Consider the following 18,122-nt stretch of genomic DNA (forward strand, 5'->3'; position numbering starts at 1 on the left):
GAACCAATGATGATAAAGGATAGAGCAATAAATGTGAACAGGTAAATCTTAGCCTCATTACTAGTAAGGGCTGCACTGCGATAATATCGTGGCTGCTGTGATTTCCGCAACGCCCAGACTGGGGGGGACCCAGTATGGTGTGTAAGAAAAACACACTAGTAAGGGCTGCACTGCGACAAAAATCACAGAATACTATCATGGCTGCTGTGATTTAAATAGGAAAAAAAAAAGGGGCTGATAAAAACACAAAAACTATTTAGGCCTTATTAATAAATTAATTAATGCCCCACTCAACATTGAGACCGAAAGGTGAATAGGTCTTGAGCTGGAAGATCCAGTAAGTTTCGAGACGGGATATCCCACGGGTACGAGATTCCCCCCCTCCAATGGGGGATGAACTTGTCAATAACGACAAATCTAGTACCCGTGGGGTCTCGATCATGATGTTCAAGATAATGATGGGGGGACAGTGTGATTGGTTTTCCCATTTCTGATATTGGTCAGATGTTCATTAACCCATACTGTGAAGCTTTGGGTAGTGCGTCCAATGTACTGTTTATTGCAAGGACAGGTAAGTAGATAAACTACAAACTTGGTGGCACAAGTGGTAAAATGTACCATGGGATAAGTGCATAGATTGACCGTGGACTGAAACGTCTTGCTCTTATGTCAGCCACAAACGTTGTGCAGGCAGACGTTGCACTTACGACATGGATAATATCCCTTGCACTGTTAGAAAAAAGAGTATGTTTGGGGGGGTCTATCACATTGGGAGCAATCTGTCCTTAGATGGAACGAATCCTTCTAAATATCACACCAACACTGTCAGGAATGACAGGACCCAAAAACGTGTCACATTGGAGAATACTCCAATGTTTTCGTATGATTTGTTTGATTTGTCTAGATTGTAGAGAGTAGTTAGTAACAAAACACCATCTAAACTTATCATCATTAACATTTTTAGGGGTGGATCTCAATAGAGAATACCTATCTATTTTGGAAACCCTTTCAATTTCCAGATCCAAAATATCGGGTTTGTAACCCTTTTCAACAAACCTATTTTTTAGAATAGTGAACTGATTATAGAAGTCAACTAACCGAGTACAATTTCTCCTCAGTCTAAGAAATTGGCTATGAGGGACAGACTTGAGCCATTGAGGATGGTGACAACTATCTATGGGAATGTAAGAGTTCCGGTCAGTAGGTTTGAAGTGGGTCTTGAACTCAAAATGGCTGTCCACAACGTTGATCTCAAGGTCCAAGATTTGGATAGAGGTAAGGCTGGTCTCATAGCTCAGACATATGCCTCTATTATTAAAATTAAGGAAAGACATAAATTTGTCAAGGGATTCACGATCACCATGCCATAGGAGGAGGATGTCGTTTATATATCTAGCCCAAAGGACCAATTCTGGTCTCTTAGGCATAGACGACATCCTCCTCCCACTTGGCCATGAATAGGTTGGCCAGACTGGGGGCAAACTTTGCCCCCATAGCCACTCCCTTGGTTTGTAAATAGAATTTATCTTGAAATTTAAAGTAGTTGTGCCGAGTGGCAAATCTGAGGAGATCCATAATAAAATTACGTTGGATTAAAGAGAGGGTGGTGTTATGGCCTAAATAATACTCCACTGCATCAAAACCCAAATCATGTGGGATGCAGGTGTACAGAGAGGCCACGTCAGCTGTTACTAAGAACGTGCCCTGTCTGTACACATGGGACTCCAATAACCGGATGGTGGCACCAGTGTCTTTCAAATAAGAAGGCAATGAGCAAACCACTGGTTGGAGATGAAAGTCCACAAATTTCCCTATCCGTGATGTCTCCGAGTCTATCCCACTGACGAGGAGACATCCAGGGGGATTGACTGGGTTCTTATGCACCTTCAGGAGGTAATATATGGTAGGTAGCCGAGGTGCAAGAGGTACCCAGGGAGTAACCCTCATTAACAAGTTGTGTGAGAGACCGCTTATAATTGGCAAGGGGGTCAAAGTGAATGAGACTATAGGTGCTGGAATCACCAAGAATCTCACTCATCTTAGCAATATAATCGTCCTTGTTTAAGATGACTATTGCTCCACCCTTGTCGGTGGGGCGTATTATCAAATTTTTCTGTTCACATAATGATTTTAGTTCTTTTTTTAAGTTTGGGGTCCAAAAAGGTCTTCTTATTGGGCAACCTTTCTAGATCACGTAATACTAAACTATGAAAGACCTTGATGGCCGGCGCCATAGTGCCAGGGGGGTTGAACAGAGACGGGTTAGAAAGACCCGTATGTGTATGACCGTCATTGTTGACAGGAGTGGGATGGATGGAAAAGAAATGGCGCTGAATGCTAAGTTTACGTATGTATTTTTGTATGTCTATGAAGGTGGAGAATTTATTGAGTGCTTTGGGAGGGATATATTTCAGACCCTTGTTCAGGACTAACTTTTCTTCATCAGACAAAAACACAGAACTTAGATTGAAGATGCCAGAACTTGCTAGGTTCTTTATCTTTTTGCTTTGGATCCTCCACCCCCCTCTGGTACCTCTCTTCTTTCGGGACTTTCCCGGTATTCTTGTGTGGTCACCGGAAAACCCGACTGGTAAGAGGGCCCTGGTAGATTTTGGTTATAATGATAGGGGGACCTGGATAACAGGTCTTCTTCCCTTTCATTACATCTATAAGGGTCGTGATAGGATTCTCTCGATTCCCTAGTTTGTAGGGGTAAAATAGGATTATGCGTACGAATAGGAGTTTGTGTCATGTACTCATATTCTGGAAGATTTTCCCGAAATTCATCATGATAATTGTACCATCCAGATGGAGGTCCCCTTGCTCCATCATTGTGGCATGGATTTCTAGGTTGTCCTCGGGATGAACTTCTATTAAAATTTCTGTTGTTGTTACCTCTACTCCTAGTGGGAGGATGGTAATTGTGATGGGAGGTCAAGGGTGGTTGATGTGGCACATGTCTAGAACCCTGAGACCTAATACCATTTTTAGGACCCTGAGGGGTATTGCGAGGTCCAATGGGCCCATCTCTGACATTGGGCTCATAGACCAACTTCCTCTCGATGGTACTTGGGGCTGAATTGATAGTATCCATTTCTGTGGACACATCCTCAGATGGTATTGGTAGACCAATCTTTTTTTGCCAACCGAAAACAAGATTGGTTTTATAATCGACTATATCTCGATTATATTTCTTTTATTCTTTGTTTTTTTTGGTCCTTTTCTTCTTTCTCCAGGTGATTCCTCAAGCTGGTAGAAAGAGAGACATATTCAGAGGTAGCTTTAAAAGGACTTAATTTCTCCTTGAGATCCTTGATCTCTTTATCAATGAGAGACAATTTGAGTTGTTTTCTGTCTATCAGGAGACCAAGGAGCTTGATCCCTACCTCATTGAAGTACCGGAACCACGACTCGGTGTCAGAGTCACCTTGTTAAGGAAAAACATCCCAGCGGAGGCCTCTAGGAACCATTTGTTCTTTAATATATTGTTCCAAAAAGGCTCTATCCCACCAATATCAGAAACGGGGAAAACCAATCACACCGTCCCCCATCATTATCTTAAACATCAGGATCGAGACCCCACGGGTACTAGATTTGTCGTTATTGACAAGTTCATCCCCATTGGAGGGGTGAACCTCGTACCCGTGGGATATCCCGTCTCGAGACTTACTGGATCTTCCAGATCAAGATCTATTCACCTTTTGGTCTCAACGTTGAGTGGGACATTAATTAATTTATTAATAAGGCCTAAATAGTTTTTGTGTTTTTATCAGCCCCTTTTTTTTCCTATGGAAATCACAGCAGCCATGATGGTATTCTGTGATTTTTGTCGCAGTGCAGTCCTTACTAGTGTGTTTTTCCTACACACCATACTGGGGCCCCCAGTCTGGGCGTTGTGGAAATCACAGCAGCCACAATATTATCGCAGTGCAGCCCTTACTAGTAATGAGGCTAAGATATATCTGTTCACATTTATTTATATATCCTTTGTTTGGTTTTTATTACCAGACAAGTCATTATTGATTCCTTTGCTTACATGGATTGTACTTTGTTGCTGACACCATTTTGTGTTCATTTCAAGTGACGTGATATGCTAAGACGCCGGTGTTTTGAATACCCGGCATCGTTTTGTACATGTGACCTACGTCTCCAATCGCGCTTCGGGGTGAGCGCTGGATATGCCACGATACCGGTCTTTACAATACCCAATGTCATGACAACACGTGACTTGCGTTCCTAGCCTCGCCATGAGGCGAACACTGATCATGTCGGAGTGAGAGGCGTCTACGTCAGGGGACTTGATTCCAAGCCTCATTTTGGAGGTGGACCTGCACCCGGTCGTGACAGCCTTTCCTCTTTTGATTTCCAATGCCCCTTTTTAGTTTTTATGCAGGGTTGGTGACAACCAACTTCCTGTTGTTATTCCATTAGTAGTTTTTGATTGGTTCTCGTACCTCATCCTGATATATCGGTTCGCCAATGTTAATTGGACGCTCTCCCAGGTTGAATTTTGCAGGCTTTTCCCGGCCCATAGCATGTTTAGTTGGGTTCTTACCCATAATAGTCTCCTTAGTGATTGGCTCACCCGTGGTCAGCCCAATTTTAGATTGGTTCCTTCCCACAGTGGAGCTCATCATAACCAATCAGATGAGGCGCTCTCTGATTGGTCATTTATGGTTTTATGATTTGTTAGTATTTTATATATAGGTAGCAATGTGGGTGAGTTATTTGATGCCCCTGTAGAAGTCCTAGTCAGACTAAGTGCGTAGGGCTTTGCTGTATGGCTCTCTACATTGCTTTTTTACTGTGATCACAATTTTATTGTGTTACATGCTGGTTTTATGCAAATAAATATCCGTTTTTTTTTTTTTTTTTTACCTGCACCATCTGGAGCATTTTTCTTTTAATTCTTTCATCACGAATATGCTTATCCCATCCATCTGGACATTATTGGCCCAAGGGCTGATTCCCCTGTGGGGATTCTATTCATGAAGAGTTGACTCTCAATGACATCTGTACCTATCCCAGCCGTCTTGCGGACCATCCCAGGATACCACCAACTGTTCCTGTCCACACCTGTTCCAGCCTCTTTCGGACCATTCCAGGACATCACAAGTCATTTCTGTCTATGCCTGTTTGATCTGGTGTTGCTGACACACAGATCCACTGGTTCCGGTAAGAGTACCCATTCATTCAACATTTCTCTTCAGTGATACCTGCTGTCAGACAAACATACCCGGGGTTTCCTGATTATTCTTATGAAGATGTTCTCAACTTGATGTTCTCCCCCCATCCATTGTGGTTTACACGCCACCCCTCCTTTCCTAGTGACCTCTGTAACAGACTCTTTTGTGGTTTATCACCTATTGGGACTTGTTTGCCTAGAGATCACATTTTTGTATATGTGTATATACACCCTTTTTTTGGTATGCTTTGATGCTCTACACGGCTTTGCACTACAGCTACATTTTCACCTGCATTCTTGTCATGAATTTTAGTCATATTCATATGTAGCTGCTTTATCATCATTACTTTTCACATCTTTTTAAAATAGCGCAATATTTTTTTGGATTATATAGAGTTTAAAAATAAGATAAAAAATCAAAAAAAAAAAAAAAAAAATGTGCTGGTTTGTAAGCGCATGGTGTATGGAATGTCACTAAGGAAGGGGATATGAAGATTGAAACACACAATCAATGGGAATTATGCTAATCACCTAGGGTTTTTTTTTTTTTATAGATGTTATAATTAATATGGCCGTTAGTGGCCTCTTACACAATAGGGGGTAACACATGAAGGTATTTTAGGATTGATTGGATCACTTTAAATAAATCACTTAATAGAAGTGAGAAACTAGGTCATGATTGGCCAATAAATATAATTATGGGATAATTAACAATAACCACAGGGTATGTACGGGTGTGGTGGGTTTTATTTTTTTTTTTTTTTTTTTTAGAAGTGAGGAACAATTATGGAATAACAATAATAAACATGGGGAATGTATGGACGGGGCCGGGGGTTTTCCCTTTTTTTTTTTTTAGGCTTGTTTAATGTGTTTGTAGGTGGTGGGGGTGTCAATGTGGAATTGAATACACAGACCGATACGCACAAATATTGGGAATCTCATCAATCACAGGATATATTTGGTTGTCGAACATATGTCGGGGGAGGTAGGGGATTGAGACAGGCAGCGTTTTTTTCATTCCCCCTTTTTTTTTTTTTTTTTTGGGAGGGCATAGGGTTAGTTGTAAGAGAACGATGTTACCAATTGGTCTCTTATTAATGTTTAATATGTTAATCCTGCGTAATTATTGTAAAATATGAAATTAAGGATGTTTAATTATGAATTGTGAAAAGTATAACAGAAAATAAAAAAATTTTGATTATTAAAAAAAAAAAAAAAAAAAAAAAGCACCCCTGTCCCCTCTGCTCTAGTGCAAAGGCGAACGCAAGTTTGGTCTGGCGTCAAATGTAAACAGCAATTGCACCATCCATGTGAGGTATCACTGTGAAGGTCAGATCAAGGGCAGTAATTTTAGCAGTAGACCTCCTCTGTAAATCTAAAGTGGTAACCTGTAAAGGCTTTTAAAAATGTATTTAGTTTGTCGCCACTGCACGTTTGTGCTCAATTTTAAAGCATGTCATGTTTGGTATCCATGTACTTGGCCTAAGATCATCTTTTTTATTTCATCAAACATTTGGGCAATATAGTGTGTTTTTAGTGCATTAAAATTTTAAAAAATGTGTTTTATCCCAAAAAAATGCGTTTGAAAAAACGCTGTGTGAAAAAAAAAAATGAAACACCCACCATGTAGGGCCTTTGCTTTAAATAGATATATAATGTTTGGGGTTTCAAAGTAATTTTCTTGCAAAAAAATATAATTTTTAATTTTTTCACTTTGTAAATAAAAAGTGTCAGAAAGGGCTTTGTCTTCAAGTGGTTAGAAGAGTGGGTGATGTGTGACATAAGCTTCTAAATGTTGTGCATAAAATGCCAGGACAGTTCAAAACCCCCCCAATGACCCCATTTTGGAAAGTAGACACCCAAAGCTATTTGTTGAGAGGCATGTCGATTCCATGGAATATTTTATATTGTGACACAAGTTGTGGGAAAAAGACACATTTTTTTTTTTTTGCACAAAGTTGTCACTAAATGATATATTGCTCAAACATGCCATGGGAATATGTGAAATTACACCCCAAAATACATTCTGTTGCTTCTCCTGAGTACAGGGATACCACATGTGTGAGACTTTTTGGGAGCCTAGCCGCGTACGGGACCCCGAAAACCAAGCACTGCCTTCAGGCTCTCTATTGCCGCATACACACGACCGGACTTTACGGCATACTTGGTTCGGCGGACCGGAGTCCGTCGTACAATTAGATCGTGTGTGGGCTCCAGCGGACTTTTTTCCCCAAAAGTTTGACGGACCTAGAAATGAAACATGTTTCAAATCTTTTCGACAGACTCGAGTCCTGTCGAAAAGTCAGCTCGTCTGTATGCTAGTCCGACGGACAAAAACCGACGCTAGAGCAGCTATTGGCTACTGGCTATGAACTTCCTTGTTTTAGTCCGGTTGTACCTCATCACATATGAATCCATCGGACTTTGGTTGATCGTGTGTAGGCAAGTCCGTTCATTTGGAAAGTCTGTCGTAAAGTCCGTCAAAGTCTGCAGGACAAAGTCTGCCGTAAAGTCCGCTCGTGTGTACGCGGCATAAGGGTGTAAATTTTTGATTTCACTCTTCACTACCTATCACAGTTTCGGAGGCCATGTAATGCCCAGATGGCACAACCCCCCCCCCCAAATGACCCCATTTTGGAAAGGAGACACCCCAAGCTATTTGCTGAGAGGTATAGTGAGTATTTTGAAGACCTCACTTTTTGTCACAAAGTTTTGAGAATTGAAAAAAATAAAAATACATTTTTCTTGTCTTTCTTCATTTTCAAAAACAAATGAGAGCTGCAAAATACTCACCATGCCTCTCAGCAAATAGCTTCGGGTATTTACTTTCCAAAATGGGGTCATTTGGGGGGGGTGGGGGTTGTGCTATCTTGGCATTTTATGGCCCTTAGAAATCCTGAAGGCTGTGATTGGTTTTCGGGGCTCCGTATGCAGCTAGGCTCCCAAAAAGTCCCACACATGTGGTATCCCAGTACTCAGGAGAAGCAGAAGAATGTATTTTGGGGTGTAATTCCACATATGCCCATGGCATGTTTGAGCAATATATCATTTAGTGACAACTTTGTGCAAAATATAAAATATTCCATGGACTCAACATGCCTCTCAGCAAATATCTTGGGGTGCCTACTTTCCAAAATGGGGTCATTTGGAAGGGTTTTGTGCCATCTTGGCATTTTATGGCCTTCAAAATTGTGATAGGTAGTGAGGAGTGAAATAAAAAATTTACGCCCTTAGAAATCCTGAGGGCGGTTCTTGGTTTTCGGGGCCCCGTACGCGGCTAGGCTCCCAAAAAGTCCCACACATGTGGTATCCCCATACTCAGGAGAAGCAGCTAAATGTATTTTGGGGTGCAATTTCACATATAACCATGGCATGTGTTAGCAATATATCATTTAGTGACAACTTTTTGTAATTTTTTTTTGTTATCATTATTCAATCACATACTGCCCTGCCATTTTAGCACCTCGAGAAATGACATAGGCAGTCATAAACTAAAAGCTGTGTAAATTCCAGAAAATTTACCCTAGGTTTGTAGACGCTATAACTTTTGTGCAAACCAATAAATATACGCTTATTAAAATTAATTTTTTTTTTTTACCAAAGACATGTGGCTGAATACATTTTGGCCTAAATGTATGACTAAAATTGAGTTTATTGTTTTTTTTTTAATAACAAAAAGTAGAAAATATCATTTTTTTTCAAAATTTTTGGTCTTTTTCCGTTTATAGCGCAAAAAATAAAAACCGCAGAGGTGATCAAGTACCATCAAAAGAAAGCTCTATTTGTGGAAAAAAAAAGGATGCAAATTTCTATGGGTACAGCATTGCATGACTGTGCAATTAGCAGTTAAAGCGACGCAGTGCCAAATTGTAAAAAGTACTCCGGTCAGGAAGGCGGTAAATCCTTCCGGGGCTGAAGTGGTTAATACAGTGAGAGTGCATTTTTTTAGTACTGTTCACTGTATTGGTGTTACTGGTTCCCAAAAAGTGTCACTTAGTGTCTGATCTGTCCGCTGCAATATCGCAGTCCCACTAAAAATCACTGATCACCGCCATTACTAGTAAAAATAAAAAAAGCCAAAAATATATCACATAGTTTGTAGACATGATAACTTTTGCGCAAACCAATTAATATACGCTTATTGGGTTTTTTTTTTTAACGAAAATATATAGCAGAATATATATTGGCCTATATTAATGAAGATTTTTGATTTTTTTTTTTTATTGGTTATGTTTTATAGCAGAAAGGAAAAAAGTTTTTTTTTTTTTTTCAAAATTGTTGGTATTTTTTCGTTTATAACACAAAAATAAAAACCGCAGAGGTGATCAAATACCACCAAAAAAAGCTCTATTTGTGGGAAAAAAAGAACATAAATTTTGTTTGGGTCAAGCGTTGCATGAACACGCAATTGTCAGTTAAAGTGACGCATAACAGTTTTTGTACAGGATTCCTTTGGCTCCCACTGTTGTCAGTCACAGCCAGTGAGCCAATGAGTAGAGAGTGTGGGGGGCGGCAGGGGTGGGGCAAGCCACGGCTCTATGTGTCTTATGGGTGCATAGTGCGGGGGCTCAGTAGCGAGCACACACCAGTGCTCCCATAGTTATCGGCTTGCTATTCAGGGTGCTGGTCAAAGGGGAGGAGCCAAGAGCACTGGTGGGGGACCCAAGAAGAAGAGGATGCAGGCTGCTCTGTGTAAAACCATTACATAGAGCAAGTAAGTATAACACGTCTTTTTTTATTTTTTGTTGTTTTTTTTTAATGAACCTTTAATATTACTTTGCAAATGATCACAGATATTTATTACATATGTAGGGATTTACTGTAAATACTTTGCACTTATTGATAAATAAAGCAAACCGTGCAAACAAACGTCAACATTTTACTGCAGCTGCATTAAACGTCAGCAACCCTATACATCATGCATCAAACAATTGCAGCGCTGTATGGATAAAATACAAAAATCATTCAGTATACTAAAAATGAATTCCAAATTTCCACCAATGCTTTCATAGTAGTGAACGTGTGCAACGAATTCAAGTGAAGAATTAGAGAAGCACGTATCTCTGGTGAAGTGCTAATAATGAATGTGGAGCACGGAGCAGTGTGTAGATTATACTTTGAAGACATCACAAAGATTACTTTATTTATTAAATTAAACTTCATCATTTATTGTAGTGTAGCGCTGACAACTTTTGTTTTTATCCATATGTGTGTTATGCAGTACATAAGTTGTTATAGTGCCATCTTGTGGACAATTGAAAATGTACAAGACTTTTACGTTTCATGATTAAGTGAAGTGACATGGAAGTGATTGATTGTTTAATTCGGAACTTTAGCTGTGACCCACCCACAATGCTCCTGGACAAGAGGAGAACTGAACTGCATTGTGGGAGGATATAAAGGGGTAAGGAGCGGCCATCTTAGGTCTCTTGTTTCTGGGACGCGTGGCCTGCCAGCAGAACTCAGTGGGTGTGTGTGTCCCACAGGGTTGTGGCCTACTTTGTGAAGGAGCGGAGCAGCCACAAGGATCCTGCCGTCGTATCACAAAGTGTTGGAGCAGCAGAAGTGATCGTTCCGGAGACTCCTGGTCGTTAGTGAACGGAACAGTGTGACGGCGTGGTGGTGCCTCCATACGGACTTAGAACTGCTGAAACGGAGACATCCATCTGCCTGGATCCCGTGTGGTGAGAAGGTTAACACCCGGAAGTATGTTTAATACTACACACACACACTTAGAACTGTTACAGAGTGTTGCTGGGACTGATAGTCCCACAGAACAAGTTAAGTTGGAAAACAGTACATCTGCATAGACTTCAGTATTCAAGAGCGGATGCTAGATGTTTGTCTTCTTCATATAAGAACACTTAGTCAGTCTGCCGGATTATAATTGCCTTAGTGTATTACCTTACACTGCGCAACACCCAAGAGGAACCCCTTGTGGATTACAATTACAAGTTCTTAGCTAGCGAAGACTGAAGACGTCAAGACTATCTTTTTCATTGCAGAGCCCTGCATTTAGTTACAAAGAATAGTGACTTTACGGTTTAGAGTAGGGGGAGCTCCCTGGTATAAATATATATAACTAGGTATATTTGTGTACGTTACCAATTGTCATAACCATTTCCTATACTGTTGCACTACATTGATGTGATAGTATAGTCATTGTAATAATTCTTGATATAAATATATTATTTACTCAAAGAAAGAAGTTATTCTTGGTTATTATTGAAGTTTGTGTGCAGTGTTGTTATTTCTCCTGCAGGTGGAGCTATCAGCACCCAGGTAGAGGTAAATATAATTATAAGTGTATATTGTGGGTTAAAGTTGATACTCTTATGCCCCATACACACGGTCGGATTTTCCGACGGAAAATGTGTGATAGGACCTTGTTGTCAGAAATTCCGACCGTGTGTGTGGGCTCCATCACACATTTTCCATCGGAATTTCCGACACACAAAGTTTGAGAGCAGGATATAAAATTTTCCGACAACAAAATCCGTTGTCGGAAATTCCGATCGTGTGTACACAAATCTGACGCACAAAGTGCCACGCATGCTCAGAATAAATAAAGTGATAAAGGCTATTGGCCACTGCCCCATTTATAGTCCTGACGTACGTGTTTTACGTCACTGCGTTTAGAACGATCGGATTTTCCGACAACTTTGTGTGACCGTGTGTATGCAAGACAAGTTTGAGCCAACATCCGTCGGAAAAAATCCATGGATTTTGTTGTTGGAATGTCCGAACAAAGTCCGACCGTGTGTACAGGGCAATATTGTTACAACACTGCACTACAGTTTTGTCAAGGGAATTGAACAATTTAAGAAGGGTGAAGAGCATAGAGGACAGGCCCGCTTAAATCAGCAGCTCCACCGAGAGTTATTGCTACAGTAGTATGATATAATTATTTATTCATTCACTTGAATTTGTTGCACAAGTTCACTAGTATGAAAGCACTGGTGGAGATTTGGAATACATTTTTAGTGTACTGAATTTTAATGTTTTCTATTTTATATATCTAGGGATTTGCTGCCTTCTACTATTAGCTACTAATATCACACTGTTATATGTAATTATATATTAGCTTTTCCCAATAAGGAGAAAATGATGAGAGAGCGGGAAAGTCTCAGCCACGTGTCCTGTCCATGCTGCTAAATCCAGACCAGATAGGATTAAGAGGCAAGTGCTCCTATGTTTGATAGTTTAAAATTATTGTCCAAAGCTTCTGAGTATATACGCTATATTACCAAAAGTATTGGGACACCTGCCATTACACACACCCCAGTCCGTAGGGTTCAATATTGTGTTGGACCACCCTTTGCAACTATAACAGCTTCAACTCTTCTGGGAAGGCTGTCCACAAGGTTTGGGAGTGTGTCTATGGGAATGTTTGACCATTCTTCCAGAAGCGCATTTGTGAGGTCAGGCACTGATGTGGGAGAAAAGGCCTGCCTTGCAATCTCCGCTCTAATTCATCCCAAAAGTGTTCTATCATGTTGGGGTCAAGACTATGTGCAGGCCAGTCAAGTTCCTCCACCCCGAATTGCTCATCCATGTCTTTATGGACCTTGTTTTGTGCACTGTTCCAAAATATTTGGAGGAGGGAGGATTATAGTGTGGGGTTGTTTTTCAGGGGTTGGGCTTGGCCCCTTAGTTCCAGTGAAGGGAAACCTTAAGGTGTCAGCATACCAAGACATTTTGGACATTTTGCTCCCAACTTTGTGGGAACAGTTTGGGCATGGCCCCTTCCTGTTCCAACATGACTGTGCACCAGTGCACAAATTGAGGACCATAAAGACATGAATTTGCTAGTTTGGAGTGGAGGAACTTGACTGGCCTGACCTCATCGCTTGATTTAGATGGACCTCAGGTAAGTATTAGAGGGGCTGAGTTGGGCTGCTGCACACAGAAGACTTTTTATCCTAATGCATAGAATGCATTAAGATAAAAAACCTTCTGCCTTTTCAACCACTTTATGACTCAATAATTAGCATAGGCTAGTGTCAGGTTCGGCAAGCCAACAGCCACTTCTGGTTGTAAAAGGTTTGGTTGCATGATAGATTAAAATCCACTAGGGTGCAGAGTAGATAGGCTGACTCTGAGTTCCAGTGCCATACAATGGTTTCTGCTGATGAAAAGCTCAATTCTAGGCTGGTTGTACAATGGCTGGAGGGTCTCCTCATCACATCAGATCTTATATTCAGGTCTCAGACACAAAGATGGACACCACATTGGGTTCATCCTCAGAGGCCCCATGAAACTGGACTTTGCTGCAACATTCATCTGGAGATATCTCTATTAATAACTATATATACCTGGGTATATGTTCACAGAGGTCCTGTCCTGGGTGGAGGCACTGCTAACTATATTATGAAACCCACTCTTCCACTTAGTGAAGGTTCTGGTTTTCTTATTTATCTACAGGTTTAGCACAATATTCTGTTTGGGGAGGGCCATTTGTCATAATGTGCTCATTTGCACACACAGATTCTAATGGTTAAAGTAATACTAAATTCTTGTTTCTTTTTACTGAAAAATAACATGCTATATATACTTACTATATACTATACTTGTTATACTTACCTCCTCTTTGCAGTGATTTTGCACAGAGCAGCCCGGATCCTCCTCTTCTCGGGTCCCTCACAGGCGTTCCTGGCTCCTCCCTCCTGTTAAGTGCCCCCACAGCAAGCAGGTTGCTATGGGGGCACCCGAGCTAAGCCGCTGCTTTGTGTGTCTATTCAGACACGGAGCCACGATGTGGCCCTGCCCCCTCTCTCCTTTGATTGGCTCACTGATTTTGATTGACAGCAGCAGGAGCCAATAGTCCCTGCTGTGTGTCTCTGCCAATCAGGAGGCAGAGTCCCCCATATCCGAGTCTCTCGTGCAACATCGCTGGATGGAGATGGGGCTCAGGTAAGTATTAGGGGGGCTGGGTGGGGGGCTGCACACAGAAGGTTGTTTTATCCTAATGCACAGAATGCATTAAGAGAAAAAAAACCTTCTGCCTTTACAACCACTTTAAAAAGACTCACAGGCCACTATATTAGGTACACCTGGCTAGTACCGGGTTGGACCCACTTTTGCCTTCAGAATTGCCTTCATTCTTTGTAGCATAGATTCAACAAGGTGTTGGAAACATTCCTCAGAGATTTTGGTCCATATTGACATAATAGCATCATGCAGTTGTTGCAGATTTATCGGCTGCACATTCATGATGCAAATCTCCCATTCCTCCAAATCTCAAAGGTGCTCCATTGTATTGAGATTTGGTGACTGTGGAGGCCATTGGAGTACAGTGACCTCATTGTCATGTTCAAGAAACCAGTTTGAGATGATTTGAGCTTTGTGATATTGTGCATTATCCTGCTGGAAGTAGCCATTAGAAGACAGTAATCATAAAGGGATGGACATGGTCAGATACAATACTCAGATAGGCCGTGATGTTTAAATGATTCTCAATTGGTACCAAGTGTGCCTAGAAAATATCCCCCACACCATTACACCACCACCACCAGCCTGAACCGTTGATATAAGACAGGATGGATCCATGCTTTCATGTCGTTTACAACAAATTTTGACCCTACCATCTGAATGTCGCAGCTGAAATCGAGACTTATCAGACCAGGCAACATTTTTCCTATCTTCCATTGTCCAATTTTTGGGAAGCCTGTGGGAATTGTAGCCTCATTTTCCTGTTCTTAGCTGACAGGAGTGGCACCCGGTGTGGTCTTCTACTGCTGTAGTCCATCTGCTTCAAGGTTTGATGTGTTGTGCATTCAGAGATGGTATTCCGCAGTCATTGGTTGTAATGAGAGGTTATTTGAGTCACTGTTGCCTTTCTATAATCTCCAACCAGTCTGTCTATTCTCCTCTGACATCAACACAGAATTTTCCTCCACACAACTGCTGCTTACTGGATATTTTCTCTTTTTTGGGCCATTCTCTGTAAACCCAAGAGATGGTTGTGCATGAAACTCCTAGTAGATCAGCAGTTTTTGAAATACTCAGACCAGCCTGTCTGGCACCAATAACCACATCACATTCAAACTCACTTAAATCCCCTTTCTTCCCCATTCTGATGATCGGTTTGAACTTCAGCAAGTCATCTTCACCATGTCTAAATGCCTAAATGAATTGAGTTGCTGCCATGTGATTGGCTGATTGGTAATTTGTGTTACCAAGCAATTGAACAGGTGTACCTAATAAAGTGGCCGTGGGTGTATAATTGGCAAAGTATTAGCATATAAAGTTTCATTTCATATTACCCTGATTTATACAGAAATTAAGGATAGGGTTGAAGCACAGTTACACTGGTTACCTTGGTAGTCATGTATGTACTGTACAAAGATAAGGTTTAATGACTGTTCCATAAAAGAGTCTAAAACATTGATTTCTAAATAAAATATTAAAATATAGAAAAAAACTTACTATGCCTTGAAAAAGTTTTCATAAATCTTGAAATTTTCCACATTTTGTCATGTTATAACCAAAAACATAAATTAATTTTATTGGGATGTTATGTGATAGACCAACACATAGTGGCACATAATTGTGAAGTGGATGGAAAATGATAAAATGTTTTGCATTTAGCCCAAAAAGTTAAATTTTGGTCTCATCTGACCAGAGCACCTTCTTCCACATGTTTGCTGTGTCCCCCACATGGCTTCTCGCAAACTGCAAACTGGACTTCTTATGGATTTCTTTCAACAATGGCTTTCTTCTTGCCACTCTTCCATAAAGGCCAGATTTGTGGAGTGCACGACTAATAGTTGTCCTGTGGACAGATTCTCCCACCTGAGCTACCATGGGCCTCTTGGCTGCTTTTCTGATTAACGCTCTCCTTGCCCAGCCTTTCAGTTTAGGTGGACCGCCACGTCTTGGTAGGTTTGCAGTTGTGCCATACTCTTTCCATTTTCGGATGATGGATTGAACAGTGATCCGTGAGATGTTCAAAGCTTGGAATTTTTTTTTTTTATAACCTAACCCTGCTTTAAACTTCTCCACAACTTTATTCCTGACCTGTCTGGTGTGTTCCTTGGCCTTCATGATGCTATTTGTTCACTAAGGTTCTCTAACAAACCTCTGAGGTCTTCACAGAACATCGGTATTTATACTGAGATTCTATTACTAATTAGGTGACTTCTGAAGGCAATTGGTTCCACTAGATTTTAGTTAGGGGTATCGGAGTAAAGGGGGCTGAATACAAATGCACACCACACTTTTTACATGTTTGTAAAAAAAAAAAATTGCAAACCATTTATGATTTTCCTTCCTCTTCACAATTACATGCCACTTTGTATTGGTCTATCACATAAAATCCCAATACAATAAATTTAAATTTAAGTTTTTGGTTGTAACATGATAAATTATGTGGTAAATTTCAAGGGATATGAATACTTTTTCAAGGCACGGTATGATATGTGTGAATACATGAGCAGATCTATCTACCTCAAAAGTTCTGATAAAGAAGTATAATTCTATGTATTTTGCTAATGATTAAATAACATTACAGTGCTCAAAAAGTAATGTTTTGAAGAAAGATGTTAGAACACATGGTAGGTTCTTCTATAGATTCTTAGAACGCGTTTTGTTTGTAACATGCAGACAGTTAATCTTCTTGTTCTGCAATAAGGGATTTGAAAAATGAAAGGTCTCTTATAGTGAGCAATGGGGTTGGTTTACTAAAATTGGAGAGAGCAAAATCTGGCAGCTCTGCATAGAAACCCACCAGCTTCCAAATTTTTTTTGTCAAAGCTTAATTGAAGAAGCTGTACTTAGAAACTGGCTACCATGCACAGCTGCACCAGATTTTACACTCTCCAGTTTTAGTAAATCAACCCCAAATGTGTAAAATGTTCTTAGAAGAGCTTTTATGTGGATCATGGAGCAAGTTAATCTTGTTCTACAATAAGGGATTTGGAAATCTAGAGGTCTGTCAAGCTGATAAGATAACAGGAATGCAAGTCTCTAATAGTGAACAATGTGTTGCTTGTGCAAATTCTTAAGCGTATGCTTTAATGTGTAAAATGTTTATGTTTGAGAGGGCCCTACATGTCCGCCAGCCAGAACAGGACCGTAAAAGCCTCTATGTTAGACCACGTTCTGCAAACTGATGTCATCTGGGATCCTCTAATCTTTTACACTCTAAACAGCATGGATGGACGAATCTACAATGACAGCTACTATAATCGACTGAATTCAATAACCAGCAGTATAGATTCATTGTAGAGAGATCTATGCATGTACAATTGGCCATTCACCTTTTTTGATGTTTCAGTAGATGTTTGTCAAGGTGCTGACAGGGTCACTCACAGCTCAAAGTTAAGCCTATTCCTGCTCTGGTGTATGGCCAACTTAATTCTTCTACTAAAAAGATACAGTTTTTTTTGTTGGGGCCCTCAGTGAAGCTACTATTCAGACAGTGGCCAAAGTGGGATCTGCACTTAGTAAAATATGATGAAAATTACACATTTTCCTTGTTCAGACATGAGATTGCAAAGTCTGTCAGAGGGAAGTCTCAGAAACAATTCCCTTTGCAGCCCTCAGATGTGGTCAGATGCTAAACGTTGCAAACGTATATTTCCTTCGACCATGTCCCCTCGACCATGTCCCTTCCCCGCATGCTAGGTGTAATCCTGGACTCTGATCTCTCCTTTCGATTCCACAGCCAATCACTGTCCAAATCTTGCTACCTTAATCTCCATAATATCTCCAAAATGCACTCATTCTTGCCAATGACACCACCAACATACAAATTCACTCTCTTAGTATCCCTCACCTCGACTATAACACCTTCCCCCTCATTGGCCTACAGCTACACAGGTTATCCCAGCTATAGTGCTGCTGCTAGATGTATGCACCTAACCATCAGCTCATTTGCCAAGTTCTCCACTGGCTTGCGCTCATCTAACAACTTAGATTCTAACTACTCACAAGA

The 18,122-nt window shown here is 40.7% G+C and overlaps 1 protein-coding gene across 1 annotated transcript in view; it reads right to left on the reverse strand.

The window, feature by feature from the left end:
* LOC141141394 (vomeronasal type-2 receptor 26-like) overlaps positions 1-18,122 on the reverse strand; it is a 104,974-nt gene that overhangs the window by 53,747 nt on the left and 33,105 nt on the right. The gene's annotated exons all lie outside the window — the stretch shown is intronic.

Source organism: Aquarana catesbeiana, linkage group LG01 (assembly GCF_042186555.1).
Source record: "Aquarana catesbeiana isolate 2022-GZ linkage group LG01, ASM4218655v1, whole genome shotgun sequence".
Classification (NCBI taxonomy): domain Eukaryota; kingdom Metazoa; phylum Chordata; class Amphibia; order Anura; family Ranidae; genus Aquarana; species Aquarana catesbeiana.